The 27,409-nt window shown below is 44.0% G+C and overlaps 1 long non-coding RNA gene across 2 annotated transcripts; it reads left to right on the top strand.

The window, feature by feature from the left end:
• Positions 1 to 19,660: 19,660 nt before the first annotated feature.
• Positions 19,661 to 24,921, top strand: LOC123329256. 2 transcript variants are annotated; one of them, XR_006544634.2, is made up of 3 exons: positions 19,661 to 20,746; positions 21,968 to 22,096; positions 24,616 to 24,921. It is a non-coding gene; the product is annotated as an uncharacterized LOC123329256 (long non-coding RNA). The 2 variants fall into 2 exon arrangements; XR_006544635.2 differs by having other exon boundaries at positions 19,663 to 20,746; positions 21,971 to 22,096.
• The last annotated feature ends 2,488 nt before the right edge of the window (positions 24,922 to 27,409 follow it).

Raw genomic sequence — 27,409 nt, 5'->3', positions numbered from 1 at the left:
GTTAAGAGTACAATAGCATTATGTTTAAAAAATGTACACACCTAGTTAAAAGTACTTTATTGCTAAAAAATGCTAATCATCATCTGAGCCTCTAGCATCTCATAGTAGTAAAACATCAAAAATTATGGATCACATATCATCATAACAAATATAATCATGAAAAAGTGAAATATTGTGAGAATTACCAAAATATGACAAAGAGACATGAAGTGAGCAAAGACTTTTGCAAAAATGGCACAGATAGACTTCTTCAATATAGGGTTGCCACAAACCTTCGGTTTATTAAAAAAAAGAAAAAAATTGCAATCTGTGGAATGCAGTAAAGCAAAGTACAATGAAATGAGGTATGCCTGTGATTGAGTGCTTCACTCATCTGTGAGCACACCTGTTACACATCCTGGATTATAGTGTCCATGTTTACAAGGGTATAAGACCTTTCTTTCCTTTCCCAGTTGTAAGTTACTTCATATCACTTAAAATATATATGTTTGAGGGTTATACCATGTGTCAAATTCTTAAGGACTTAAGGAAGTGTGAAGCATTTTTTAAAATATAATTGGGAGAATCAGTGAGCTATGACAAAATTGCTGAAATGTATTTAAAAACAGTTCTCCCAAGAGCTGTACATGAATGAGTGCATTAATCATCACTTCAGTATTAAGAACTTAAAAATGGAGAATCTGCTTTTTAAAATTACTAAGCCATCCCTGTAAGCATCCTCAGATTGACTCATCCCCCAATTTGTCTTATGGAGCATGCCTACACTACTCTCCATAGAGAAGAAAATGTTCTAGAATAAAGAATGATGAGTAGTAGCATCAATTAAGATTATTGAACTAAGAGATCAACAGCTCATTAAGATAACAGTAGGTTAATAGCTCTTTAATATCATTTGGAACTGAAAAATTTTAAATATTAAGTTGGAATTGAAATATTTGGGGAAATTTTTAGTATATTGTGTATCTGTGGGAGAAACTATACAAATACATTGAAACCATTTTTTTGTGACATTTAAAATATAAGACTGATGTTTTCTATGCAAATGTGGATTATATAAGGTATATGCAGTTATCAAAATTCATAACACTATAACTTGGAGTCTCTGCATTTCACTATCTGTAAATTATACCACAATTTAAACAGATCCTCAAACTCTCAAGGTCATCAAAAACAAGGACAGTCTGACAACCTGTCACTGCCTAAGGAGACATGAGAATTAAATGTAATGTGATATCATGAATGGGATCTAAGAACAGAAAAAAAGAAAAAATTTGAATGATATTCCAATGAAGTATGTAGTTTAGTTTATAATAATATAGTAGTTTTGGTTCATTAGTTGTGACAAAAAATACCTCATTAATGCAAGATGTTAACAATAGAGGAAACTGGGACTGGGAACAGGAAAGCTCTGCCACTTTTTGACAAGCCTAAACTATTCTAAAATTTTTTAAACTTATTTTAAAAATAGAAAAAAAGCAGGATAAGAAGGGGTAGGGAACGGATAATATGGCAGTCACCCAAGACTCTGCTGGAATATCAAGAAAACAAAAATAACATTGGTATACATTATTTCAAGCAGTAAGTGTAAATTAGCCACAAAAAAGCAAGTGTTTTTATTTACTGGACATTAACATTGAAGAGATTAACCTTCTATCATATTTACTTTCCCATAATAAAACTGAAGATTATCATCATTACCATTATTGTTTTTAACTGGGCTAACCCATTAAAAAGGTTGTACACATAAAAACGGCAATGGACTGAATAACCAGTATAGCTTTTATTTTTGAAGTAGCAGATTCCTCATTGTAAATTATGTAGTGCCACTGTTCCGTCCTGTTTAACTCCACCACTCGAGTTACACACAGTCTTTATGTGGGTAAATAGAAAAATTCATTTCATGCCTGCCAAAAACGTTTTCTTCTCAGGTGTGTGTGTGTGTATAGAGAGATGGTGTGTGAAGAAAACTCGCTTACAATGCTGTCCACGTCTCTGATAAATATGTTTTTATGCTACAATCCATTATCATTATAATAAGAGCCTGTTGATCATCCTTTTAATACCCAGTGAGTCTTCTTCATTGATTGATATTGGTGCTAACCAGCCCTCAGGGCCGATGAACTGTGAAGCCGTGTCTTGTGTCGCCACATGTGGGCCGGGGTGCAGAGGTGAGGACCGCATCGGTACCCGTAGGATGTAGCAGGTACCTTCCTTTGTGGTGTGCATCTCCATTAGGAGCACCCCTTGCAACGACAGATTTCTTTTTGCATTTAACAGTTCTGGGACAGAGACTGGTGGAGAGGCCCAGAGCCGACGTAGACCGAGAGGAAGACGAGGAATACCCGGAGCAGGAAGAAGCTGGCTGACGCGGCGGCCACAGCGAAGAGCTCCATTTGCAGCGTAGCCTCCAGCAGCAGGGCATCTGCGAGGCGCTGCGTTGCCATGGGAACGCGGCGGCGCCCGCGCGGAACCTAGCGTTTATTACCTGAGAATGGGGCGCGCGGACGCCGCGGCCCCTCCCCCCGACCCCCCACCCCGGCGGGTAGACGCGCATCCTCCCGGTCCCCGTCAGCCTTGCGGGGAAAGCAGAAATCAGACGCTGCGCGAAGGACTCTTTGCAAAAGCTTCAGCCTGCTGACCGAGCCGGACACCCCGGGTGGAGGCCCCTGCGGGATCGGCCCGCGCAGCCCTTGCTTTGTCGCCACTCCGTCTCGTCGCCCAGGCCCGGCGTGCGACGCGGGGCGCAGAGAGCCCCTTTCGCTTCGCCGACGCTTTAGGACCACGCCAGGAGTAGGAACGCAGCGCGACGTCCCGCAGATGCAGACAGAACCCCGACGTGGGCATTTTTGCAGAACCATCCCAAAGCCAAGCGGCGTTGACTACTACTACTCGCCCCTCAGGCTCTCTAAGAGGACGGAGGGAGCATAAAAGACATTTACCCCGAGTCCTAGTTATTGGAACATGTTCCTCACACCCTGGCTGTCCTAGTGGCTAGAAGCTTATTGCAGGAAGGTATTGTTTGCGTAATTAATTAATAGAAACAATAACTGGGCTCCTGAAACCCGCGCTGCCGGGTGCCGGGCAGAGGGCTGGACGGGAGGCGTTGCGAGGTGCTGGCCTGGCCGCTTCGGGAAGCACCGGCAGCGGTACCCGCGGGGCGCATCCATACCCAGGCTCACTCAACTTCCACGGTTTACTTAATTAGGAGAAACGAAGAAAGCGGACGAGCTCTATTTTACACACCGCACTTTCTCCTGTTGGGTCACTGGCGGAGCCCCTGTCTGCGGAGACATCCGGGCTCCATGCCTGGGGTTGAAAAATCCGCCTCCAGGGATCGAAGGTCTTGTCGCTCCAGGCTATAAATATTAATAAGCTGAGAGGCCGGGGCATAATTATCTCTCTTTAATTGCAACTCAACCAAAAATCCAGTCTCCTGCCACTCAGGCCCCACGAAGTCGGGAATGCTAGGTTTTGGTGTCAGGAGACTCCCTCGGCGCAAAGTCTTTCTTTGTATCCTCCGCCCAACATGTAAACCATATGCTGCGCCTCTTGGCGTGTTAAAATCACCCATGGAGAGATTTGAGCTGACGGCCCTTCGCTCGCCTCATCCCCGGCCGCCTAGTGCGCCCTATTTGTCCCCCTGCTACCAGGGGACTTGGCCTCTATCCCCCCTCACCCCACCCCGGACCTCCTGCTACTTAAGCAATAGTGTGAGGAATTGAAAGAACTGGGGGCAGCTGCTCCGGGTTTGACCCGAAGGCACCTGTGGCGACCCCGGCCCAGGTCCTGGGCGAGACCTGCGGGCTGCGGAAGGGCTCGGCTCCGCGGCGCCCGGGAGAGCAGTCCCAGCATCCCGGGCGCTCCCGATCGTAGTCCCGGTCATCCGGTGCCTCGCCAGCCCGCTGCGCTCCTCCCTGTATCCCTAAGAAGCCGCACGCGCGATGAAGCGGTGCAGGCCTGCTGAGGAGCCGCTGCTCCGTGGCTCAGCTAGCGCTCCCCAGGGTTGGAAGTTGGGGTGAATGCGTGGACTGGTGCATGTGCCGTGCACACTCCCAGAGCGCCCCGGATGCTGAGAACTGGGGTTTCTGCGCGAAGCCCGGGAAGTCCAGCCCCTAGCTGGCTGCGCCCATTGCTCAGGCCTACAGGCGGCGAGCTCGCGGATGGCCGGGCCCTGGGAGTCGCCAAAAGGCGGGGGGTGAGGGCTCCCGCTTCCCGGCCCGCGGACTTCAACGACGCAGCCCTACACTCAGGCCCGCGCCTTCCCTGAGTGTCCCCAGGGCTGGCAGAGCCGAAAGAAGGCCTCGTCATTCCCCAGGGGCGGGAACCATCAGCCGGGGAAGGCCCTGCGGAACCCAAGCGCCCAGGGCGCGGGAAGGAGCTCTACCGCGCTCCTCTCGGAAAAGCGGGGGAGGCCCGACACCCTGTCGCGAGGAGGCCCGGTCCGTCAGAGGCTCGAGGAGGCTTGGCCATCTGCGCGTCGACCTAATCAGTCATTCAGGTTTCTAAGGCACTATCGAAGGCCAAGACGAGCTGCCTCGTTGTTTCTTCTCATTGCCGCTTATTCGAATAGTTGTGTGCCAGCAAAAAGCTGCCCATGACAGAGGTGCTGTCCACTTCCTAGCGAGTTTATGAACATTTAAAATTATTAATGGTCATTTACTCGGTTCATTCCCACTTAAATTGCCTCAAGAGGAAAGTTCAAAATGCAAAATAAGGATTTAGGTAAAACAACCGCAACAGTTAAGCTGCTGCTGCTGCTAAGTCATGTCAGTCGTGTCCGACTCTGTGCGACCCCATAGACGGCAGCCCACCAGGCTCCCCCGTCCCTGGGATTCTCCAGGCAAGAACGCTGGAGTGGGTTGCCATTTCCTTCAAGCTAGTACCCATTTTATTTTAATTAAAAATGCAAACCCATCGGGGAGGCCCAGTTAAAAGACACTCACTATTCAACCTGAAGTGTCGATTAGATTAGGGTGACCTGTGGTTGTCACCAAGTTTCGTGTCCACTGCAATGATAAAAAATAATAAGAGGTTGGATGCTTGTGCATGCTTAATCTATTTGAAGAGTAGGCAGTTTCTCCAAGTCACTCCAGAGGCAAGATTGGGTTTTTGCTGATCAAATCAGTTTCCTGTAGCAGGAATATGGGCTCCAGAGTCTACAGCAAGTGGTTAACTGAGGCTCAGAGTTGGGGAGGGTCCAGTTTTGGTGGTCAGGGCAGGGCATCAATGCTAGCACCATTAACACTGTGGTTTTGCATTTTCCCCTCTCTGCTTTCACCAGCTGGCACCCAGGTACCTGTTTGGGAGACTGAGCCTGGGGGAACAGGTAATGAAGAGGGCACTGAGCTGCCAGACAAAGAGAGGGGGCAGCAGTGGGCATCTGGACTGGCTTGGATTTTTTTTTTTTTTTTATTATTCCTGCATCCAGCCAGTGTCAAGTTAAAAAAGACAGAGCTCTAATGAAGACAGCATGCAGTTGGCCTTCTCTAAGGAGAAATTTGGCTTGAGTTCCCTGTTTAGAATCAGGCTTAGAGGTTGCAAGGAGTAACATTCATTCTGTTGAACTCTTCTTTCTGCCATGGTGGGTGGAGACAGGCAGTGGTGGCAGGTGGGCAGCTGTTAAGAGCCTCCTGTCCCTAGAGCCCAGGAAGCATCTGGAAATCTGATAGTAGCAGTATTTCTCTGATTGTCTTGAAAACTCTTTCATCTCCACCAAGAAGGGTTTCACCAGGCTTAGCTGGTTGTTGGGACATTGTTCTTTGCTAATGGAATCTCTCTCCTCTCTCACCCCTGCTCCCCTACTCGCCCCCACCCGCCTCCACACATCTGCCCTTTTTGTATTTTGTGTTAAACTTTGTAGCTTGCTAAAGATCAAAGTCATGTACCAACTTGTCTCTCTGAAACCCTACCCACAAATCTAAGTCCTCTCTGGCAGTACAAGTCTGGAAGAACTTTTTAAATTGTGCTGGCTCAGCCTAACCCGGTTCCTCCTGGGGTGATGCAACACTAGAGTAGGGCGCAGAACACTGCTGGATCTGTCACCACTGGCTGAGCCACTCTGAGGTGCCAGACTGGACCAGGCAAGAGCTCTGTGGCATGATCCTCCCTCAACCCCTGGAGCTTTGACGGGAGTCACAATATAACACCTTCCTCTTTGTAGGGCTTTAGAGCCAATAATGTTCTTGCCACTTCCTTGTAACAACTTGTTATTTGTAGTCACAGACAAAGAAGAGACTGAAGCCCAGGGAGGTTAAGCACTTAGGCCATGGCCATGGAGAGAATCGGGTTCTTGTGAGTCTGACCTTGGGCTCTTGCGACCAGACCTGTCACTTTGAAGTCAGCAATAGACACTGTGAACTCTAATCAGTATTTCATCCTGGAATTGGAATTGCATCTCCTCTCTGGCAAACACAATTTGGCTTCAATATATCAGTGTATTCTTGGGCTTCCCTGGTGGCTCAGCTGGTAAAGAATCTGCCCGCAATGCGGGAGACCTGGGTTTGATTCCTGGGTTGGGAAGATCCCCTGGAGAAGGGAATGGCAACCCACTCCAGTATTCTGGCCTGGAGAATTCCATGGACTGTATAGTCCATGGGGTTGCAAAGAGTCGGATACGGCTGAGCGACTTTCACTTTCACTTCTGTTTGGCAAACACACCATCTTAGAGGTAGAGAAACTAGCAGGCTCCTCATAAGAACCAGGGTGCAGTCCAGGCACCAGTGCCAAAGACAAAGGGGAACCCGGCCTTTCACAGGATGTGGCCTTCCAGTTGGAGGATGTTCCCCAAGTAAGAAGAAGCCTCTTTTCACAAAGACAGAGGGTTTTGCCCAGGTGGTAATAAGTCCCCCCTTTTCTCCTCTTCCCTCCCCTCCACACTTGCTTGACTCAGAGGACACTAGGCCCAGCAGCTGGCCTTGTTCATCAGTGAAGGCCAAGGACTGGGACTTTTTTTTCTCCTCAGAAGCTGCAGGGTGTGATGTTTAATAGCATTAGACATTCAACAACCTCAGACCTTAATGTCTCCTGAGTTTTATATACCTGGGCACATCCACCATTCCCAGTCCTGAACAGCCAATCTGATCTACAGCTCTCACCTGGTTAGGTTTCAAGAAAATGAGACTGGGATCTAAAATAACTGAATCTTTCTCTTTTTTGCTTGGATTTTCAGATTTGCTACTTAGGTTTCCTCATGTCCTTGGTCCACTGGCATGAAGAATACTGGCATGAGGTAGGAAGGTGTATTGGAAGAAAGAAAATGGCAGTCTTTGATGGATAGGGCTGAGGTTAATGAAGCATTTGAAGATGTTTGTAAAACTACTTATAAATGTATGAAAATTACAACTCAGCTGCTGTTCACCAAAGCAGTGAGTCAAATTACTTGGCAACTGTGTTAAGCACTTAACATGTACTGACTCTTCACCTCCACAACCAACCTACAGTCATGACTATGGCTCTACCCACTTTACAGGTGAGAAAACTGAGGCACAGAGTTGTTCTGTAACAGTGCTGGTAAAAGTTCAGAGTCGGGATCTGACTAGATCTTGTTCCCCTGTGAATTAATGCTGAGTCATCAATCAGACAGATTTAGCTGGTTTCACAGAAGCTGTGGTCACTAATGCCAAGTGGCTTCATTTGGAAAGTTAATTCTTCACTCTCTTAGCAAGAATGCATTTTAAATTTTCTTTCTCCTCTTTCCTCCCTGCCCCCTCACCCTTGGAGCTGAGATTCCTGTGGCTGAGCCACAGGCTGAGGAAGGTGGCAAGTGGTTAAATGCGATGATTTGCCGCTATTCATTCCTCTTGTAACCTACGTCCCAAATGACTCTGAATCCAGCTGAGCCGAAGTGTTCAAAGAAAATACATGTTACCAGCCATCCAACATCCACAGCGCCTTGAGTCAGTAATGACAGTGCCTTTTACACAATTGCATGTATTTAGTCTACAAAGCATATTCACACACAGTCTTTCATTTTAGGTATTTCCTCTTGGCACTTGGGGCCTTATCTCGAAATATGGAATGGAAGGCTGGCTCCCTTGTTAGAAAGATCCCAGGCTGGGCCAGCTGCCCCAGATAGAACCCAGTGACTCACTGTGCCCTCTTGTGCCCTTGGAAGGAGAAAAATGTAAACATGCCTGCCAGCTTCACAATCGAAAGGAGGCAGTCTTACCCAGACACTTTTTCCCAGGGTTTTCCCTTCATGACACCTTGTACTATTTGTTCACATTTCAGTGCATTTCCTCTAAATTGTTCTCATCCTCTCCTGGCAAATCGGAGTTTAGAAACCCTTCCATCCATGAGCTAACCCTCAGCATGGCACAAAGATGCTTTTCTGCCTCTCCTTCTGTCCTAACAAATCCAAATCCCAAATTCAGCCAAGAGACTGAATTTAGGACATCGAGTGGATTTCTCTAGAAAGGGATGTGTTTTTTTTTTTTTTAATTTCAGACATCTTTTTTCTCTTTTGCTCTTTCTCTTTGGCAAGACAGAAAGTGGAATGGTCCACATGCAGGTTTCTTCCTGAGTAGAAGAATCAAGTGAGGTTCCCCTGTGTATATGCATTTGGCTACTGCATCTATTCTATTTGGACAACTTGTAGGATTCTGACCTCCCTCTGCCATTTTTGCAGGCCTGGGATGAGGGCAAGGTGAATGAGCTATGTGCATTGTGCACAGAATTTCAGGAGATGCCAAAAAACTCAGTGGTCAAGATAAATATTTTAACGCAATATTTTTAAAAAAATCAACATCAACACAAAAAAATCCACAATGAACAAATGATAAAAATTTTCAATAAAAACAGTATGACTGACATTTCCTTTTGCCTCAAGCTTCAGTCTGGCTTGTCACAGCACTGCCTTCTTATTTATCTTTCTCTTAAATCAGAGGAAATGAGAGCGGCAGCAGGGATAAAGCTAACTGAAATTGATGTAATAAAGCAGAGAAATGAGACGTGAACAGAATAAAACCAAACGTAAAATAATGTGTTGAAAAGAATAAAAAGAATGAAAAGGAATGCTTAGATTAATATACACACAGCTTTTTATCAATGCCAGTGAAAGATTTTCAGAGAGAATTATTTGACCCTCAAGCTATTGTTTCAGTGATTATTAAATGCTTTGCTGTAGTTCAAAACATTTTTAGACACGTGTATTTTCCATAATCCTACAGACATTTTTTTTAAATAAAGTATTCTGTGTTTTTAGAGTGCTTTATTTTTCAGAGCACTTTTTTGGGGGCATATTATTTCATTTATTCTCACATAGAGTTAGATAGGGCATGTTATCTTTTCACAGAAAAAATGAATAGGTAGGATTGGGGAAAATAAGGAAAAGCTGTTTTCTGAGTGCCAGGCATGGTGCTACATTCTTTACATATGTTGTTTTATTTATCCTGATGTATGGATATGACCAGCTCCTTTTTACAGCTCAATAAGCTGAAATCCAGGGGGACTGGTTAATTAACTAATAATATTCTCAGAATATTTATTTGCCAAAAAGCTTATGGTATCATATTCTCGTGCTTTTGGCTATTAGTATAATAAAATTTTTGAAAGACTAATTAGACCAAGAAGTTACTAATAACTCCAAAAAAATGTATAACTCCAAAACTTTTTCTATGACTCTGTATTTAGTCTGAATACCTCTTAAGATTTTCTCTTGGCTTCTTCTGAATAATCTTATCTGTGTCTATGCCAGAGTGAGTCAACTTCTAAAGTACTAGTTTAATAGAAATACAGAAATTGTCTTAAAGTGGAAATATTTTGATCTAAGTAGATGTAAATGACTGGTTAGGAAAGTGATTTAGTATTTTTTCTTCTCTGCAAAATACATTTGGTTGGTTTAATATGCTAAAATGAAAGTGAAGTGAAAGTGTTAAGTCATCTTCTCCAGGGGATCTTCCCGACCCAGGGATCAAACCCAGGTCTCCTGCATTGCAGGCAGACGCTTTAACCTCTGAGCCACCAGGGAAACCCCTTAAGTCATTAGTTACATCCAACTCTGTGACCCCATGGATGGTAACCCACCAGGCTCCTCTGTCCATGGGATTTTCCAGGCAAGAAGACTGGAGTGGTTTGCCATTCCCTTCTCCAGGGGATCTTCCTGACCCAGGGATCAAACCTGGGTCTCCCGCATAGCAGGCAGATTACTGTCCGAGCCACCAGGGAAGCTCTAAGTATATGCCAAAGTGTAGAATTGTTCTCCTATGTGCCCTGATTGTAGTACATAGTTTAATTTTATAAACAGAAACATGACAACATTAAAATCATGTTTAGTTGACAGCGGAGCCTGGTGGGCTGCTGTCTGTGGGGTTGCACAGAGTCGGATACGACTGAAGCGACTTAGCAGTAGCAACCCTACCCTTATACATCTTTTTAATTTTTGAACACTGCATTCACATGAAGAATTTCAATAAGAGTAAACAATATTATTTTATATATTATTTAATATTTTATAAACATCTCATGATTTCTATAGACTTCATACTAAGAAAATATGCACTTTAAAAACAAATATGAGGGACTTCCCTGGCTGTCCAGTGGTTAGGACTTCCACAGCAGGGGGCACGAGTTTGATTCCTGGACTGGAAATTAAGATCCTGAATCCCTCACAACATGGCCAACAAATAAATAAATAAAATCTATGACCCTTTAAAAAAAAAAGTTTATATGATATCACTTCAGGCTTACAGAAGCGTCGGAAGATAGGTTTTGTTAGTCTTCTTCCACAGACGTGAAATCTGAGGCAGCAGACACAGGAAGGGGCTGAGCTAGGATTCAGAGTCAGCTTAGGACACCCTCCTCCAATGGGCGCTCAGTCATTGTGACAATCAGGCTGCGGGGCATCTGTCTGTAGTCTTTTATCGATCAGTTTCCAGGAAAGAAAAGAATCCTTAGGGCTCTTCGTAGGCCCAGTCATATTGCTTTCTGAAGGGGTTGCAGAAGTGTATAATCCTTCCAGCAAAGAAGAAAGAGAACCACCCTCAACTTCACCTTGTTAACCTTGGATGTTGTTAATTACTTTAAAAGATGCTCCCATGCAGGTGTAAAGTCAGACTGTGGGGTTGTTTTACTGTGTGTTTCTTTGATTATAAAATGAGGGCAGAAATATTTTTGAAACGTTTGCTAATTTGTCTTTCCTCTTGCATGTAAATTGTGGTTAATATACTTTGCCCATTTATTTACAGGGGTCAATTTTTTAAATGAACTTGAATGATGTTTTTTATTTTATCCATAATAATCCTCGTCTTTCAGAGGTGATTAAAATATTATCCAAGCCTGTGGCTGATTTTGTGACTTTTTTTTTGTAGACTACATTTAAAGAGAATAATTCCATGATTTAAATGATCAATTTTGCAGCATTGCCAGATGACTCGGTGGTGGTTTGACTATACAGTAGTATTTATCAAAACTAATTGAGGTTGATCATTTGAAGATAATTAGGGGTGAGCTTCCTCAACTCTAACAGATTAAGCTCAAGCTTCGGGGGGAAATGAAACATACTTCTGCATTTTCTGTCCCTGAAATCAGAAGTTCTTAAATAGAATCATGTAACAAGTAAGCTTATGTAGCCTCTGTTTTTCTTTAAATATAATAAACTTATATTTATTTTAATAGAAACCAGCATAGACATCTCTGATTTTTATGTTTTTTAGTTCTAAAAACATTTTAAAGCAAAGAACAGGAACAATATTTCATTTGGATCAACATGAGCAATCTGAAAGAGTAGATAGTGTTAACACAGATTGAGTCCTCACTTCCCTCTCCCTGTACTTTCCCGAAATGGAAAATAAAAATTTTTTGTAATCTTACTAGGTAGTCAGACAGCCTCCGGGGACTACACCTGACTGTTCTCCCCTAATCATAAAGGCTTTCTGAGGTGGAAATACCATGTATATCAGAGTTATTTTTCCTAATTTAATATGATATCTGCCTATATGCCTTAAATATATGCATTTTAGCAAGCAACCTCTCTCCCCTCCCCCAACACTGAATCTTTTAAGACTCATTCATAGAGATTTTTAATTTTTCTTTCTTTCTTTTTTTTTTTTTTTACAAACCTGCTCAAAGGCCCAAGTACACACCCATGGGGTGGAAAGAGGTGGCCTGACTAGAAGTTGTTACTCTTCCCTGCAAAACTCCCCCTCCCTCCCCGCCCCCACTGCACACAAAGCCCCTGTTTTGTAAAGGTTCACCCCTGGATTATTCTCACTTCTCCAGAGTCCTGAAGAGTAACACTAACAACTGGGTTGTAGCCAGGGCCAGCACCAGGAATGAATTATAATCCCTCTCTTCTTTCTTTTTATTATAGGAGACTCTGTATCTGTGGCCATCGTGAAAGGTTGGTTTTTTGTTGTTGTTTGCTGCAAATATGCAGGCAACAAATCTAAGTATAAAAAGAAGTCAGGAAATAAAACGTTTCTAGAGCAGTGCCTGCACTTGGTGGGCTGTCAGGCAGTTCTGGTCACTGACTTCATTGCCACCATTAACATTTGCCTAGCCACTCTTCCTTTCCAGAAAAGTGGCCAGAAGCAGGGGCCTCTCATTTCTCTTGGAGACCATCAGCTTTCATCAAAGCTCTGCCCCCAACAATGGGTTACATACTCTTAGAACATCTGAAGGGCTTTGCTGAGGCAAAGTTAAAAAAAAATTTCAAATGAGTTGGTACAGGTTATATTTTACTTCCAACAGATGCTACAAAATTGTTCAAAGCACAGTAGCTTCAGAAAACAGGATATCCTTGAACCATGAAGTTAATTTGACCCAGGTGGTGTCCAAAATACCAAGGAATCATACTGAGACGGGTTCACTGTCAGTGTTCCTTGATCCCACCCCCTCTCATTCTGATAAGCTGCACTCTACCATCTATTTATCCTTTGGCTTTCCTTTTTCAATTTTGACATCACTACAGGTACTTTTCTTCTTGAAATGTATCAATGAGCTGACTGTATACCTGAGGCTTGAAATGTCTCCTTAAAAATCTCAACATGCACCTATCAAAGCAGCTTACAAAGCCCTTTTTTGAGAAATAGGAGTTGGAAACTGTGTCCTCTGGTGGATGGTACATCTTTCTTTTAAAGAAAGCCAATTTACTTTCAACCAATGGATTGTTTATATATTTTTTAAAAACTCACCTCATCTTCTTCCTATGTGAAGAGAGAGGTAGCCATTTATTGTAAAGACCCAGAAAAACCCAATGAGAGGGTCTTCCTTGGCGAAAGACCATTTTCCAATGCAGGGGCTGTGGGTTTGATCCCTGGTCAGGGACCTAAGATCCACATGCCTCTTGACCAAAAAAACAAAACAGAAAACAGAAACAACATTGTAATAAATTTAATACATTAAAAAAAAAAAACCAATGAGAGGAGAAAGGGAGTAACTCATAATTCTTCAGGTTTGAATTTGGCAGCCAAATACTTATTTCAATATAGTTGCTGCATTCTAGATTCTTATGCTCATCAGCAGTGCTTGGCAATTTGGGTAGAAGACCAGAACTATTTACGTCTCTGAGGTCAAGTATTAGATAAGAGCATTTTCTGTCACAGGTGTTCTTCAAAGCAAGCTCAAGTATCACTGGGATATGAAAGTGAGTGGCACGTTGATCTAATTGTTAGTAGCTTTTAATGGAATGCAAGGACCTTCGTTTCATGAGTTCAGTCACTCATTCAGTAAACATTTAGTACATGCCTGTTGCATACCTCACTGAAAGACACACCTGACATAGATACTAGAGGAATCAAACCATGCCATTGTGGCTGCAATTTTGTTATTAATTTAATGCAATTTTATTAAGTATTCTGAACAATCTGTCCAGGGAAGTGTTATGACCCTGATTTTAAACACCAGAGAGCTGGCTCAGAGAGCTGAGCCTTACATGGCTTATCTGTCTCAAGCTGGTAGCAGTGGAGCCAGGGTTGGTCCCACTTGGCCTAAATCCAGGTTTGAACCTGAAATCCCTTTAAGTCTCTGACAAGTTCTCGTTCAAAAGAATACTGAGAATGAAATAAAGGTAAGATGGTTGAAATTGGGGAAGTCAAGGCAAGTGTCAACTAAAGTCACTTGATGGCCTTTCCTGTCTCTGACTGAGGCTGTGGATCTATTTTTAGATCATATTATTCCACCCTGTTGTTGCCTGTTTCCTTACTAAGCCATCACTCTTTAATTTAAAATTGTAGTAAGTGTATTGCTCTAGGCCTCTGGTCATCAGTCCCCACTGGTCTCTAAAACCTTGCAGCTTCCCAGGGCTCAAAGAAACCTGACCCACCTCCTCTAGGGAGCCCTCCTGGACCACCCAGGCTTTCTCCACATGCTCCTCCTGAACTATTTTCCCCTTCATGACCAGGGCAGGCCCTCTCTCCTCCACTGCTTTTGTATTCTTTCTGGTTCCTAATAAATATTTGCTGAATGTAGGAACACCACTTACTGTTTTTGAGCAATCACAAAGGTGAAAAGGGCTGAATGTGTGTCAAGTTCCCTGAAAACAGCAAGACCTTGGCAGGTGGAAAGGATCTACCAAAAATCACTGTTAGTTTGTTAATCCCCCAAAGGGGCTGGTCCAATAGAAGCAAAGTCCATGGTTCATATGGACTGGATAAATGTTTTATATGGAAAATAAATTAGCAAATTCACTGTCAAATCCCAAATGGCCAGCAAGCATGGAAAGTCACAGTTTAACTTCCTTAAAAAAAACCTGTCACCAGTAGCCAGATGACAGAGCCTGTCAGAAAAACCATGTGTCACTTTGGAAACAGATTGCTAACTGACACACGGCATTCTTTCCCGGGCCCATCCCTGCAGACTGGAAGAAGAGTGAAATCTTGCAACACCATTTGTCATTTGACTGTACAAAAGTTTCCCTTTAATTTTGAGGGTATTTTGAAGTTACATAGATTTCCACCTATGAGAAGGAGTGTCTGTCATGAGAGTCTTTTATGGGAAGTAAAATATATTTGAGAATTAACTCCGATTACATCATTTCATGTAATTTGGGGTTTGGCTCATGGCAGACATGTTATGAGTCAGCTAGGGCAGATGCAGCTCATTTCTTTGTCATACAGACTTCCCAAATCTGGCCCTAAGGGCTAAGCATATCATCATTTAATCAACCTAATGGGGAAGTAAGAATTGCCAGGCTAAAAATATGTCAAAATATTCCAGGAGACTGATAGAACAGTGATGAGAGAAGGAAAAGAGTATGCTGGTGGAATAAATGAAACTTGCTCACAACCCATCTGTTCAAGAACAGGCGTTTATTTGTTCGTTTGCCAGGTGTGGTGGTAGGTGTGGAAGAAGCAACATGAAGTTGACAGAACTGCCATTCCCAAGAAAGTGGTGGTGAGCAGAGTGTGTCCTGCATTGTTAGAAGCACTGTGATGAATGTAAGTGCCCCACGGCCCTCGAAGGATTCCCCGAATTCACTTCTGGAAAGTCAAACTTCCTCAGGTCCCCCATTCATGACATCTTACACTTAAAAATCACACACAAATAGAATACTGATCCTCTTAATGCCGAAGAGACAGGACCTGGTGTCTCAGGGCAGGCCTGTTTACTAAGCACAGCCCTACATTTTTTTTTTTTTTTTTTTTTTTGCTCAAAAGAAACATCAGCTTACTATGGCTCATGGGTGAAATTCAAGCATGACAAATGTCCAATTTAAAAATAAAGCCTTACTAATACAAAAGGCGTGACAGAAAGAATACAGGCATTAGAGGCTGACAGATCCAGGCTCCAATCCTTGCTTCAGTTGTGTGGTAGAGGGTGGGTTTCTCAGCCGGGCACACAGTAATTGGTAGCTAATGCTATGGATTATTATAAATATCAGTCATGAAAGCACTTAATTTATAGGAACAACTGCCCCCCCAAAGGAAAAGGCTCAAACTACTCTGACGGTGTGACTGGGGCTCTTAGGGAAGCAATCAGCACTAAGAGTGACTTGGAAGAAAGGATTTATGATAGGAATTAGCTGATGGCTGTCCATGAGGTGGGCAGGGATGGCAGTAGGGAAGATGATCTGGAGGCAAATGGAGGAGAGTGGGGACTAACTGGAATCCACAGGGTTCTGGAATCTGTATTTTCTCTCACTGAATGAAACCTTGAGTCCCAGGAGGCCTGCAGAGGAGCTGGTACCGAGGACCCAGGTCTCAGGAATGAGGCAGGAGCGGCTGGAGCTCAGTGGGAGCTGCAGAGGCCGCAGGCCAGGGGCTGCTCCACCCTGATGGGTGAGCCAGCAGGTCATGGGCAGGTGTTGCAGCAGGATAGCCCTGCTGTCCTATCTTGACCTTCAGCGTGTCCTGCCACTTCCCTTCTGCTTCCAAATCCAGTGCAAATTTCTCCTGGCTGAATCTCCCTGGGAACCTTAATGGGCAGAGAGCTCAGAGGAACAGTTTCAGCTTAATTCAGTAATGCAAAACAAACCTCTCCAGCTGGGAAACGTGCACTGCCCTGCAGCTTCAGAACAGGCTTCTCTGCCTCTCTCCGGTTTCCTGTGCCTCCTCACTCTGCCCCTACCCCACCCAACCCTTCACACTTTCACAGATCTCTGTGGAGGACTCACATTGTTCCAGGCACTACATTAGATTCAGAGGATAAGATTGTGAGAGAAAACAGCCGTGATATCTACCCTCGTGACTCGTACATCGACAGAGTGAGAGACATTAATTAAATAACCACGCACATAAGTGTAAATTTTCAACATGGTAGCCCCAAGGAAGCCAGGTGGCTCAGTGGTAAAGAATCCGCCTGCTAATGCAGGAGATATAAGAGATAAGGGTTCGATCCCTGGGTCCAGAAGATCCCTTGGAGGAGGAAATGGCAACCCACTCCAGTATTCTTGCCTGGGAAATCCCATGGACAGAGGGGCCTGGAGGGCTCCAGCCCTTGGGGTCACCAAGAGTTGTACACAACTGAGCACGCATGAGGCAAATGCCATGGAAGAAAGGGTATCTGGTCTCTTGAAAAGGCACAAAGGGAGGACTTCACCTAACCTCGAAAACCTGGTGATTAGAGTATCACTCCTCTAAAATCTCCAGATGTATCTAGAAGCATTGGTAATGCTATTGATTTTCATTGACTCCTAAGGTGAGTCTCAGACCATCACCATCACTGATACACAACCGTCACAGTGGACCAGAATGAGGGAGGCCAAATTATATTAAAATCTGGAGAGATTTCTCCAAGCTGTGTTATTTGACAAGCTAATTTTTTAGGAAATTCCAGTTCATGTACTGACAGAACACTGAGTCACAGATAAGGGGACTGGAATGAAAATTTCATGTGGTGTTCCCCTTCCTCCCAGGTTGCTTACCCAGGGTGCCATTAGAACATCCCACTGACTGAGTCCTTTTCCAACAGTAAGACCTGGTACCACTTAGATTTTCTATAAATGCGGCTTCTCCTTTGATAAATGCAAAATTTAAATATGCTCCAACTGTTTGAAAATGGTGACTTACTTTTTCCAAGGTAGCATCCAAGTACTGACATAATATGTCAGCAGCTTGTTTTTCTTGTTCTCTATCTGCAGCACCAGCCAGGGTCCTTGCCACATGATAGGTGCTCAGTAAGCATCCTGATACGATCAGGCTGCTATCACAAATACCATATTCCTGGTGACTTATAAACAACAGGAGTTTATTTCTTATACTTTTCGAGGCTGGCAAGTCCAAGATCAAGGTGTTGGCAGATTTGGTGTCTGCTGAGAGCCCACTTCCAGGTTCTTACTGTAACCTAATTAGGAGGAAGGGGTGAGGAAGCTTTCTGGGGTCTCTAAGGGCACTAAACCCATCCATGAGGGCTCCACCCTCATGACCTAATCATTCCTAAAGACCTCACCTTCAAATACCATCACAGTGGGGATTAGGTTTCAATATATGAATTTTAGCTGAGATACAAGCATTCAGTCCACAGCAGTAAGTATTAGTTGAATGAGTGACTCCATCAAAATGATTGGTTAGATGTCAAGATCTGCTTGGCAACTCAGATTGCTAAACTGTAGCAAGTATTTCACCTTCTCCCAACAGTAGGAAGATTATAAAAGGTTTTATGGCATTTCCCTGGTGGTCCAGTCATTAAGACTCTGAGCTCCCACTGCAGGGGTCATGGGTTCTATTCCTGACTGGGGAACTAGGATCCCACATGCCTCGAGGTGTAGCTGATAAAAAGAGTATAAAAGGTTTCATATTTGAGTCAGTGTAGTGTTAGTCTCTCAGTTGTGTCCAACTCTTTGGGACTCTGTGGACTATAGCCCATAGACTCCTCTGTCCATGGAATTTTCCAGGCAAGAATACTGGAGTGGGTTGCCATTCCCTTCTCCAGGGGAATCGAATCCAGGTCTCCTGCATTGCAGGCAGATTCTTTACAGTCTGAGCCACCAGGGAAGCCCATATTTGAATCAGAATTTGCCCAAATTAAGGTGTTTCTGTGCCCCTGATTACTAATTTGTCTTTGACCTTCAGCTCTGTAATGACCTTTGGGTTCTCCAGACCTGGGTGGGAAGAGTTGTCTGGTGTTGACTCACTCCTTAGTCACCATCTCTGACTCTTGTAAGCCCCCCAACCCAGCTTGTCCCTGTGGTTTGCTCTGTACTCAGTTTGCACAGATTCAGCTTTCTGTTTCTTGATTTTTGTTTTATGTCTGATTTTACTCCCACTGCCCATTGCCCACTTGACCACAGTTGCCAAACCTCCAGCATACGAGGACCAGTGTGCCAGCTGAGGGCCAGCAGGCTGAAACACCACGTGAGTAGGTTGTCTGATGTCCACAAGGCAGCTGCCAGCATGCTGGGTGCTGCCAAATGGTGCTATCACAGACATCCCAGGAGTGATTTTCCAGAGCTCCACTGTCTAGGTGCAGGGTGAGTGATGGGGCTAGTCCTAGTCCTTAACATTCCTTTGAAATTTGATGCTGCCAAGTCACTTCAGTCGTGTCCGACTCTGTGTGACCCCATAGACGGCAGCCCACCAGGCTCCCCGTCCCTGGGATTCTCCAGGCAAGAACGCTGGAGTGGGTTGCCATTTCCTTCTCCAATGCATAAAGTGAAAAGTGAAAGTGAAGCCGCTCAGTCATGTCCGACTCCTGGTGACCCCATGGACTGCAGCCTACCAGGCTCCTCCATCCATGGGATTTTCCAGGCAAGAGTACTGGAGTGGGATGCCATTGCCTTCTCCAGAAATTTGATGCTAGTCTCAACTTTTTGGTAATATTTTTGCTTTAAAAAGAGAACTTTTCTGAGTATAAAAGGAAAACATGCTCATTATAGATAATTCTGCCACAAGGTAGGAGCCTTGCCTTTTGGTGTACGTGTCGTAGAAGCCACAGGGACCACTTCCTTCCCAGTGGAGGGCACTGCACACAGCCCAGCACTAGACATTACAATCCCCAGTGCTGCCAGAGCATCTTCCTGGAGCACAAATCTCATCTTGTTACTCAGGGCTTAGGTCAGCTGGTTCTTGAAAGGAGGACTTGGGCAAAGTTCTGCTCAGTAGCTCACAGATACCTCAGTAGAAGTAGGGTGAAGGCCCGGGGGCTGGAGCAGGAGTCAATCCCTTTGAGAAAACAAATGGTAACCTCTGCATCACTGGATTTAAACAAATATTTATTTATTTATTTATTATTTTTGGCTACGCTAGGTCTTCATTGCTGCTCAGGCTTTTTCTCTAGTTGTGGCAAGTGGGGGCTGCTCTCCAACTGTGGTACATGGGCTTTTCATTGTGGTGGCTTCTCTTGTTGCAGAGCACAGGCTCTCGGGTGCATAGGCTTCAGTAGCTGCGGCACACGGGCTCAGCAGTTGCGGCTCCCAGGCTCCACGACACCAGCTGAAAAGTTGTGTCACATGGACTTAGTTGCTCTGAGGCATGTGGGGTCCTCCCGGACCAGAGATCAAACCCGCAGATCTCCCTGCATCGGCAGGCAGATTCTTTACCACTGGACCACCAGAGAAGCCCCATCATTGCATTTTTGATCTGTCCTCAGAGGACACAGGCTTCCTCTCCCAAACTGCGTATTCTCAGGGAACAACCACCTTCACATCTCACACTAAGAAATCCCCACCTGAAAGTCCCATGTGTGGAAGATTCTATGATGACTCCTCCCACCTTGTAAAGCAGTGTGGGCTTTGTTGCTTGTTCAGACATCTGGAAACAGTGCCTGGCTGGTGTGACTGAGGGACCAGAGCTGCCAGCCAGAGCAGCATATTCTCTCATTCTGACGGCTCTCACCATTGCCTTTTGTTTATAAACTGTTGGAGCAATTAGAAAACACTGTAAATTCAAATCAACTGGAGAGGAGTCCTAGTCTGGGCAGGGGTTCAGAGTCCTTGCACGGAACCCTTCGTCCAGAGGGGCCTCATCTGGTCCTTGTAGTTTCCGAGCCAGGCAGTCCAGCCTCAAGCCCGGACCTGGGTTTCCTGGCAAGTCTGTCCTTTTCTCAACGTCACTAGCTCAGCTTCTCTCTCTCTCCCCTCTCTGGCCTCGCTCAATGGAAAACAGCTGGCCAATCTCCTTCTCTGCCTTGAAGGTGGTTATTGAAGTGCTTTCGCATTTTTCCTCTGCAGCCTGTAGCACTTCGTCACTTACTGGGCATCTGAGGTTCCGTGTCAGCATGAAAACTCATTACCTGCCTGCCTGGTTCTGCTGGCTCAGCTCCTTCTTGGAAGCAGGTGGCATTTCCATAATGAATATATTAAAAAGAAAGAAAGAAAACATTCCTGGTTTGTTGTTAGACTGGTTTCTTATTAGACACCTAGTCCTCATTCGAGGTAAGTATATTCTTAAACCATATGAAGGAATTTCCTAGGTAGAAAACAGTTTTCCTTGTAAGACTGTCACAGACAGAGATTGAAAAGGTGTCCGTTGCAGGATTAATTAGGCAACTAAGGGATATGTAAACGTTGCTTAGTTATGCAGAGGCAGAGGCATTTCTTTTTCCTGGATGTAAAGAGCTGCATTGCTGGCAGTGCTGGGGAAGGGTGTGCGTGAATAGTGATGGCCAGTAACTCAGGAAAACACCACCAGCAATTAGTGGTGTAGGAGTGATCATGGCAACACAAGGGCCTGGCAGAGATGTCTGAGGGGTTTAGGGTGAAGAAAGAGCATTTCCAAATGTGGTCTCCAAATTAAAATATTGATTTCAATGCCTTTCGATTAATCGCTATTACTTCCCTTGGGTCAGAAAGAGGATAGATTAAGAGCGAAAGGAGTACAGAGGACGGAGGAGAAGTGAGGAGAGAGAGAAAGGATAAAAGGACTCAGACATTTACAAAGTAAATGAAAAATTGCCTGGTGAAGTTAGACCAGGCCTGCAAGGTCTCTGACTGCTGGGAAACTCCAGTTCGTACCAGGTCATTTAGGTTGTTAAACCAACTGTCATTGGATAGGAAAGAAAGAGCTGTTTAAATTTTGGCAGCTTGATAGACTTTTAAAAAACCTCTTTGGCAAGGTTGATTTTAACATAAATCTTGAGCAGACAGAACATGTAAAACACCACTCAGGCCATTACAGTTATGTTAAAGTTTTATTTTCTCCTGCCAGTGGGATCTCTCTCTCTGCTGATATTATACGTGTCTGCCAAAACCATATAAAAGTCATTCATGGAGAAAAGTTTCCAGTGCCAGCAGCCAATCCAGTCCTTTCCTGAATACTGGCCTGGGGACTGGGAGGAAATAGATGTTAGGAAAGATGCTGAGTGAGGAAACCTTGAAGGGAAGATGAATACATGCAGTGTCTAGTGGTCCCAGCCTCGGGGAAGGATGGCTCTTCAGTGCATCACAGCTAAAGCTGAAAAGAGACAGAAGTTGTTTGTGGTGTTTCTCAGTGACGTTTATCTCCTCTGTCAGGCGTTGCTTTCTGCCAACTAGGAGAAGTTGCTTAAAAAACCCAACCCAGGTCAACCCTGCAGTTTGCAACAATCAATACATACATTTGCACTTTCCCCACTTTTATGCCTACACCAGTCTTTCTGTTTCTCCTCCTTTTAAAAGCAGGAATTATAGAGAGGGTCATAAGGAAAAAAGGTTGGTCTATGGATGGAGAAGCCTGGTATGCTGCAGTCCTGGGTCTCACAGAGTCGGACATGACTGAATCGACTTAGCAGCGGCAGCAGCAGCATAGTAAGTAATGGCTTTGATGAGACACATACACACAGATGCTTCCTGTGGCATTTAGAGTAACACAAACTTTCCTTGAGCTGACAGTCGTATTTTTATACTGTGACGTGGGCCATATATTCAGGACCGTGGAGACAGATAAGAATTCTGAAGTTCCCTCGTGATTACCCTTCGAAAGGAAGCCTTTGTTTAGCTCATGGCAGTATTCACAGGACAATGGACTGCCAGTGATATATGCAAATGTGTCCTTTTCCCATTACTGAAAATGACCTTTATGATTAGATTGGAATAGCAACATCAATTCCTGGGTTACTATGACTTATTGGCTTAAAAAGAGGGAGAAAGTTCACCTACAAGATGTAAAAACTCAGAATCAGATCCATCAAATTCTAAATTCTAACCTTCTATTGTAGCCCCAGGATTCTTGAGTGGCTGGAGACTATTCACGCATACCCTTCCCCAGCACTGCCAGTGGGTGGGGGTGGGAAGAAAGGTACAGGTCTTCTGTGTCTTGTTTGTTCTTTGCAAATCAGGGGGAACCACCTTTCTAGGGGGTGTTAGGAGCCTTTATTAAGAGTTTCAAGTAAAAGTCAGAAGAGCTGGCTTAAGTACTATCATGACATATCAGATCCCCCTACATATCAGGACCCTTTTCAGATTATTTCTGAAATCAGTCCCAGTGCCACAGGCTGATTCAGGCCAGATGTAGAAACATGCATGTCAATAGTTGGCAGTCCCATTGCAGTTAAATGCAAAAAATGCTAGAATGTGGGACTTCTGTCGTGGTTCAGTGGTTAAGACTCATCTACTGCAAGAGATGTGTGTTCTATCCCTGGTTGGAGAACTAAGATCACACATGCCACGTGGTGTGGCCAAAAAAACAAAATCGAGAAGGTGATTTTCCTGAAGAAGCTGTATGGCCTCACCAAGCACCTTGCCCCTCACCTCCAGTCACCCCCAACCCGTCTTTCCTTTCACATCAGGGCAATGGACTCAGCGGTAAACATCACCACTCTTTCCATACTCATCATGATGCTTTATTTGCCCTGTGATGGCATGTTACATTTTTGAAATGCCTTAAAATGACTTGACCAGTTTCTCCAAATCAACATGTATTAAGAATCAGGGGCAAACAGACTAACTTAAAGACATAAAGTAGAGCCAGTGTGTGTTGACAAGCACCTGCAGTCCTGGCAAAGCAAGGGGAGATGAATGTGGACGCATTTTTTCTGATTAAAAAAAATTTAAAAATAGTGTTATCATTTAGAGAAAGAAGCATCAGCTGCTGTTAGAAAGAGGAGATTCCTGACAAAGTTTAAAAAAAAATAAGTAAAGACAAGGTTTGCAACTGTGTGAACATTTATACAGGTTACACTTACTATTTGCAAATAAAGAGCTATGTTAAAGCTCTACTAAAGCATACTCATCAAAAGAAGTTGCCCTCACCTTGTTAAAACATTGTTCTGTGTGAAAGAGACATCTGGCTGGGTTTCACATCCACAGGGTGAAAACATGGTTAAGTATTTAATTGCTTAGAAGGTAATCCTATTATTTCAGATTTCCTCCATAATGAATTCTTTTTTTCCCCTAATTTGAGGATTTATGAAGGGAAAGTGAAATTCTCTGGTAAATTTATTTTTGAAAAGGTACTTGAAAGAGTTGTAATATCTAAGCAGCCTCTGTCTCAGGAACAGGCTCTGAGCAGCAGGGTGATGATTGGGTACCAGAGGGTGAATGTATGAGACCCACGTGACAGTCAAATGAGGTGATGTCTGCCTTTGGTTCTGAGCATGAAATCACCATAAAAACAAGACTTTTGAGAAGCAGGGCATAAATGAACACTTTGTTTCATTAAAGCCTCGATATGTCTCAAAGAAAGTCATGCGTTTGAGGACAGGTCTCAGTCCTGAGTGTTTAACAGTCAATTTGTGCACCTATGAGAAGTTTGGGGAAAACAAATTGTAAAATTGGCTTTATTTTACAATTTCTGGCACAAATGACTGGACCAGCAGGTGAATGGAAACAGAGGAGAAGGAGAAAAGGACAAATGGGTCAGTGGAGGTGTTGGGTGGATCAAGGAATTGTCGGCACCCCAGAGCTCCTGGGACGTGATGCAGGTATCTGTAGGGATTTGTTTTCCTGGATGGGATGGATGGAGTGAAAGGTTTTGTGATCACAAAGAAGGTCAATCAGTGCTTATCCTTGTAGATCTCCCCTCCCCCCCACACCACCTTGGATCATTGGGAAATGGGGACTTCTGATTAAGTTGATTAATATACCCTAAATGAACCACTTAATTTCAAAAAAGTGTTCAGAGGCCCTGATAATACTCACACCACCTAAACCAGTCCAGCCGTGATTGATGCAACTCTCCATAAAGCTCTTTAGGACAGAGTGGTCTCCGGTCATCATTTATCATCTCACAGTCCAGCAAAGGCATCCTGCCAACCCTTGTTTTCAGATAACTTTGATTCTTGATAAATAGGAATTAATTTTACTTACATTTTTATTCTTGCTTTTAGATTATGAAACATGCTATTATCCAAGTTTTGACAGAATTTTGCTGGAGGGGCCACCACAGTGTTGACCTTGGTTGATGGGTTTGACCTTTGCTAAGTGGGGTTCCTCAGTGGCTGCTGGAAGCTCTGAAAGTGGGATCGTCTGAAAGTGAGAAGAATCGTCTGATTTAAGCCACAGACAACAACTTAGATTTGGGGATTTATGTCATTTTCTCTTTGTGACTTTGCCTGTATTCACAATTTAATGAGCTGGACATCTTTTTTTTTCCCCTTATACTTTTAAAACATTTTCATTGCTCTTCAAAAACATTTTGGAAAGTTTTCATTATTTAGCCTTTTAAATTTAGTAAAGCATCTAAGGTTAACTTAGTTACAACATCCAAGAAGCGAACAATTATTCTCACTCGCCAACACCATCCTTCTGATTTCTCAAGATGAAAACATCCCCATCAACTTGCTTTATCCAAATTTCTACTCAAATAAAGCTTTTTTTTTTTTCTGAGTTGCATCATAGATCCTCTAAAGAACCCCCTGACAGAGGGTCTGTGTACATTTTACCTGTAGAGAAAAATCAGACTGGAAATCAGACTGGAAGCCATTAGACAAAAAGGAAGGTTTCAGGAGGACTTGAGCAAGGAGCTAGGTGATGATGAGGCAAAGTGAAGGTGAAGAAAAACACGTCTAACATGTTATCACGACACCTTCAGATAAAATTCTCATCCCAGCAGAAAACCCATCAGAGCCGTGTGGACACCAGGTCTCGCAAAAGGTGTTTTTCTGTTGTTGCAGGTGAGAGTCTGTCATGCCATCTTGGGAGGAAATTCTCATAGATTGGGGTGAAGAGTCAGTCTCCTTCCTCACCTTTGTTTCCCCTTCCTTCCCCCCAGAGCCTGGGCTCTGAGGCAGGTACCCAGCTCTATACACTTATAACCCTCTCATCACTGCATTGCCTTTTAAAAATATATATGTATTTATTTATTTACTTGGCTGTATTGGGTCTTAGTGGTGGTACTGGGCCTCTCTAGTTGTGGCACATGGGCTCTGGAGTATGTGGGCTCAGTAGCTGTAGTGTGCAGGCTAAGTTGCTCAGTGGCATGTGGGATCTTAGTTCCCCAACCAGGGATCAAACCCGCAGCCCGTGCATTGCAAGACAGATTCTTAGCCACTGGATCACCAGGGAAGTCCCTCACTGTGTTGCTTTCTATAGCTGCCTGAAAAGATATCACTTCATTTAGGGCAAAATCTGATCCTGTTTGGTGACCAATTTGTTCCTACTACCTTGAAACCTACTTTACCGTACCTACACATCAAATCATAACTCTCAAACATTATCCTTGCTCTGACATGTTAGACATGGGTGACCTCGCTCTGAGACAGCATAAAAATACCTAAGGAATAAAGTTTGAAAGGAAGGAAAAATAGAGGGAAGAGCCATTTTCTGATAACTTGATTTAGAAATAAAAAGGAATGAAAACCATGGATGAGGACAGGATGCAGACAGATCTCTTCCAACCATCCACCCATATGGTACTCATTTGTGGTGTTAGATGACTATATGGAAGTGGATTCCATTAATTCCTTCTAATTAATAAACTAGGAATATCTGATGAATACCCAGAGTCCTGAGTGATGTGGGGAACACATGCATCTACTATGTGCTAGGTCCTAAAACTAGTGCATAATGTAGGTTATCTCCCTTCATCACAGAGCAGCCTTGTGAGCTGCAGATCATCCACTTTCTATAAATGTGGCAACAGAAGCTCAGAAGCCTGCCTGGGGTCATGCTGTAGAGCTGAGATTTCATCTCGAATCAGTGATTTTAAAGTCTGTGCTCTTCTCATGATGGGATACGAAAGAACATTGAGCTGTCCACTCAGAGTGTTCAAGGGAGACACACTTGCAGAGTGTGCAAGGGAGATACAGATCTACCCACAGGCAGAGAGCAAAGAACAGGGGCCCAGACCCTTAGCACAATGGCACCCAGCACACAGGCCGATCTCCTGGGGAGCCCTGGCCCTCCAGTGCTGGCAGAGCATTGCAGTTATAGTTTATGCTAGCCTGAAAGCCTCTTGATTTAGTTCACTTACTTTTACATCATCAGTGGCTCACATGAAGCTTAGTACATAGCAGGAGCTCCATACAATTTGTTAGATGAGAGTTTATGATGCCAATTCTGTATCATCAAATCCTGGAGGCCTTTTCCATTCATCCAGAGATCTTGTTTCTTGGCAGCACTTTCTAAGTCTCAGGCCTGATTTTATAAGCGTCTGGGAACTTGTCTGCCCACACAGACCTCTCCCTTCCTTTGCTGACTGTTAAGGCTGGTCCCTGCACAAACTCAGGGCTTATTGTTGACATCTGATTCACATGTCTCCATTGTTTTTGCCTCTGTGAGAATTCTGACTGGGGAATGACAAATACATGAAAATAAGTGAGGAAATAAAAAAGGAGAAAGGAGCAGGATGGGGATTCACATCCTATTTTTCACAAGAAAAGTTATAAATGCTGAACTGACATTCATTCAAAGAATAATGAGGAGGTGAATCTACATCTGGTACCATCCCTGACATGTGTGATTTAATTCAGCCACAAGAAGGCCCAGCTAATCAGCACCTAGGTATTACCAGACTTATAAAATCTACTTGAGAGTGTGAAGAATGGACATGAGAATTTAGCTCAAGGTAAATCCACAACTTTCTCTGTAAACAAAAGTGCTTTAAAAGCTGCCATGCATCACCCTATCTGCTTAGAGCACAAGCAGATATATCTAGGCTTACAGCCACCAGGAGAAAGGAGA

The sequence above is a fragment of the Bubalus bubalis genome, chromosome 14 (assembly GCF_019923935.1).
Source record: "Bubalus bubalis isolate 160015118507 breed Murrah chromosome 14, NDDB_SH_1, whole genome shotgun sequence".
In the NCBI taxonomy this organism is placed as follows: Eukaryota; Metazoa; Chordata; class Mammalia; order Artiodactyla; family Bovidae; genus Bubalus; species Bubalus bubalis.
This window is presented reverse-complemented; position numbering and strand designations above follow the sequence as displayed.